At 45.2% G+C, this 4245-nt stretch overlaps 1 pseudogene; it reads left to right on the forward strand.

The window, feature by feature from the left end:
* Positions 1-1410: 1410 nt before the first annotated feature.
* Positions 1411-3793, forward strand: LOC101441508 (spermatogenesis-associated serine-rich protein 2 pseudogene; annotated as a pseudogene).
* Positions 3794-4245: the final 452 nt, after the last annotated feature.

Raw genomic sequence — 4245 nt, forward strand, 5'->3', positions numbered from 1 at the left:
ATATGCACCATTCTCCTCTTCCTTCACCTCCACCCCAGAGCAAAGTCAATCTCTCGACTGATGTTTTTCACTCAATGATGAAACGTGTTCTGTGCAAGGCTAGACATTGGAGAGGCCAGATGGAGGAGACATGGTCCTGCCTCAAGGAACTTATAGCCTAGAAGAGGCCGCTCATGTCCAGCTAATATGCTGTCTTAAGTGCAAGGAAGGAGGTACATACACAAGCCATCCCTTTTTCAGAGAGCTTGCACCTAGTTTTCTCCCCAACAAACTCCGACTCTTCTTTCAGCCCTCCTCAAGGCACATGAAATCAGTCATCAAGCCCCAGTGATTCACAAAGATCTTTCCGATCCATCTCTTCCTCTCTCTTTCCACACTCCTAGTCATTGCCTTTGTTAATACACCCATCTCCATTACTGCTCACTTGGTTTCCTTGCCTCTAGGTTGATCCTCTTCAAAATAGGCTCCATGTTGTGGCTCTAGGGAATCTTATTGAACAAATATTTCATCCTACAAGATAAGCAAATCTTCCCAGGCACCACCTTTCACTTAGAGGCTATATAAAGCTCTAGCCATGCCCAGAATAGGCCCAGTGATTGGTTGTCTTGTGAGATTGACTGATACACACACACAAATGTGTGCCTAGAGTGACCTTCTCCCCTTTCAAATCTTAGCTTAAGGAATCCTTTCCAGAAGCATCCCTTCTCTCCCTAGTTTGCCCGCACTTTTCCATTACGTCCCCCACTGCAACTTCTACAACCTCTTGTGGGCTACAATACTTAGTTCTGCATCAGCTCTCCATGTATATGGCGCCAATTCTGGGCAGGCTGCACTTTTTTCGTGCGGGGTAGCTCTTCTTGCGGGGTGTACTCCTTGTGTGGGGGGCTCCCCTACACGGGGGACACCCCTTTGTGGCCAGGCATTCCTTGCATGTATCAGCACTGAGTGTGGGCCAGCTCACCACAGGGGTCAGGGGGCCTGGGGTTTGAACCCTGGACCTCGTATGTGGTAGGTGGATGCTCTATCAGTTAAGCCAAATCTGCTTCCCAATCCAGGCTTCTTAACTGTGCAACTTTAGGCAAGTTATTTAGCCTCTTTGTTGCCTCATTTATAAAATGAGGGTCTTGTTAGCGGAAGGCTTTGGGTTCTGAGCTTCTAGGTTCTTGTCATCTGTCACATAAAATAATTTAAGGACATGCCATAGGGTAGGAAGGGAGTAAAGAGATTTTTAAGAAACAAGAAAATGAGCGGGCTCCGGGGCGGGGCGAACAGCTCGAGCCCCGGCGAGGGTCGGTGGGGATCGGCTGGCACTCTGGCCCCCCGCCGCGGCTGCGATTTCCAGCCCGCCGCGGGGCCGAGCAGGGGCGCGGGCAGAGGCGGCGGTGGGGGTGGGGCGGCGTCCGGCTCCGCGAGCGCTGGGGGAGGAGCGCGGCGGCGGCAGCCCTAGAGGAGGAGGCGGAGGAGGCGGAGGAGGCGGCGGAGGATATCCTTTCCTCTTCTCAGACCCTGGAGCGCCCGGAACTGTGTGGACGCGGCGACGGCGGGGGTCGGCGTAGTAAATTGCCTTGATAGCCTATCTGCATATCCTGCATGAACCCTCTCTACAAGGATCTCATCATAAGAGGCTCCATCACATTTGATGAATGCAGTGAAACTCACCTGTAACTAACTTGGAATCACATTAAGCTAAGAATTTCCTTTGAAAAAAGAGACATGAATGTCTGCAATGATATTTCCTGACAAGAAGTTGATATAAGGAAACGGAGATAACACCTAGTTAGCGGAATTTCAAACAAGCAGGATTTTGTATTTCATCCTTCCAACCACAGAATTCTGCTGCTGACTTTTAAAACCAGAGATAATACCAACACTCAGAACCAAGACAAACAAAAGAATCCTTTTCTTCTGTATTTTTTGAGATAAAAGAAACTGCAATGTCTAGGAAACAAAATCAGAAGGATATATCAGGATTCATATTTGATTTGCAGTCCAATACTGTGCTGGCCCAGGGAGGAACTTTTGAGAATATGAAAGAGAAGATAAATGCAGTGCGTGCAATAGTTCCCAATAAGAGCAACAATGAAATTATCCTGGTCTTGCAGCACTTTGATAATTGTGTGGACAAAACAGTACAAGCATTCATGGAAGGTAGTGCCAGTGAAGTACTCAAAGAATGGACCGTAACAGGCAAGAAAAAGAACAAAAAGAAGAAAAGCAAACCAAAACCTACCACAGAAGCAAGTGTCCCAGATTCCAGTAAATCAGTTTCCATTCAAGTGGAGCATTCTGTGCCTTCCTCAGAGAAAGGTGATATTAATGGTTACCATGTGAACGGTGCCATCAATGACACTGAATCTGTGGACTCACTCAGTGAAGGTTTGGAGACCCTTTCAATAGATGCCAGAGAATTGGAGGATCCTGAGTCTGCAACACCAGATTTGCTGAATAGAACAGGATCCATGCCTGAGAACAGTGTCTCTGATTTTGAGCCCAAGTCTCTGACTATGAACTCTTCTCAGAATTCTCAACAATCCAGGAATGCTGCCAAATCTCTCTCAAGACCGACCACAGGACTTCAGTGTTCAAATCTGGGAATGGACGATGTTCCACTGTCCTCTACTAACAAAAAGCTAGGTTCCAATATTGAAAAATCTGTTAAAGACCTCCAGCGCTGCACAGTGTCTCTTGCACGATATCGAGTTGTAGTTAAAGAAGAGATGGATACCTCCATTAAGAAAATGAAACAAGCTTTTGCTGAACTTCAGAGCTGTTTAATGGACCGAGAAGTGGCATTACTTGCTGAAATGGACAAAGTGAAAGCTGAAGCAATGGAAATTTTGCTCAGCCGACAAAAGAAAGCCGAACTTCTGAAGAAGATGACTGATGTGGCTGTTCGGATGTCAGAGGAGCAATTGGTTGAGCTCAGAGCTGATATCAAACACTTTGTTAGTGAACGTAAATATGATGAGGATCTGGGACGAGTAGCCCGGTTCACCTGTGATGTAGAAACCCTAAAGAGGAGCATTGATTCATTTGGACAAGTGTCCCATCCAAAGAATAGCTACTCTACTAGATCCCGCTGTAGCTCGGTTACGTCTGTGTCCTTGAGTAACCCAAGTGATGCCTCTCCTGCTTCCTCTTCCACTTGTGCCTCTGCTCCCAGCCTTACAAGTGCTAGTAAGAAAAACTCTGCACCAGGAGAGACTCCTGCTGCCATAGCAAACTCCAGTGGCCGGCCCTATCAGCCTCATCGAGAGGTATTGCCGGGGAACAGACGAGGAGGACAAGGCTACAGGCCACAAGGCCAAAAGTCCAACGACCCCATGAACCAAGGGCGACATGACAGTGTGGGTCGTTACAGAAATAACTCATGGTATTCATCTAGTTCCAGGTATCAGAGTGCTGCACTCCAGAGAATCTGCCTTTACCCCCAAAATGTGCCTAAGATTTGACAGTCAAATTGGGTTTCAGTCTCCTGCTTGGCACCATAGCTTAACTTGCATTTTCTTCAAAATGCCCAAAGCCTTGTTTCCTTTTACCTTAGACTGCAAACCAGAGAAGTCTATGGGAAGGTAGCATTTAATTAAAGGGGAAAAAAGGAAGAAAAAAAAAAAGATGTTTCTCCCTTTCAGTGTTTGGAGATTTTTTTCTTTTCCCTCTTCCCTGAATCCTGTTCTGATGCTGAATTAAATTTATAGCAATATAATTATTGTTAATCTAAGATGTTACCCATCAAAAAAATTGCTGCAGTCAGTCTTTATAGTTGAATAAATAAAAACACTGCATAAATGTTCCCCAAAAAAAAAAAAAAAAGAAAATGAGAAAAGTACTCAGTCCAAGCACTGACTGCAAGGTGAGTTCCAAGTTGGGGCCGCAGCTCAGGGCTTTTAAAAGTCTTTCTTTGGGGGATATACGGGAACCTCTTATATTTTTTAGTGTAACATTTTGTGTGTGATGTATGTATCCTCAGAAAAATACAATTTACAAAAATGATGTGGTGAGGGGCAGGGAGTGGGTTATATGGGAACCTCTTATGTTTCTTGTTTTTTTTTTTTTAATGTTTTTTAATGTAACATTCTTTGTAATCTATTAACTTTAATTTTAAAAAACTTTAAAAATAAATAAATAAAGTCTTCCCCCCCTTTCATAATATAGGGGTGGGACTCCAGCCGTTTGCTGTTCTGATTGCTTGCCCCACCTGTTAGTTTTCAGGAGCCGATAGTGAGACATTTTGAGGGTATCCGG

The sequence above is a fragment of the Dasypus novemcinctus genome, chromosome 12, assembly GCF_030445035.2.
Source record: "Dasypus novemcinctus isolate mDasNov1 chromosome 12, mDasNov1.1.hap2, whole genome shotgun sequence".
In the NCBI taxonomy this organism is placed as follows: domain Eukaryota; kingdom Metazoa; phylum Chordata; class Mammalia; order Cingulata; family Dasypodidae; genus Dasypus; species Dasypus novemcinctus.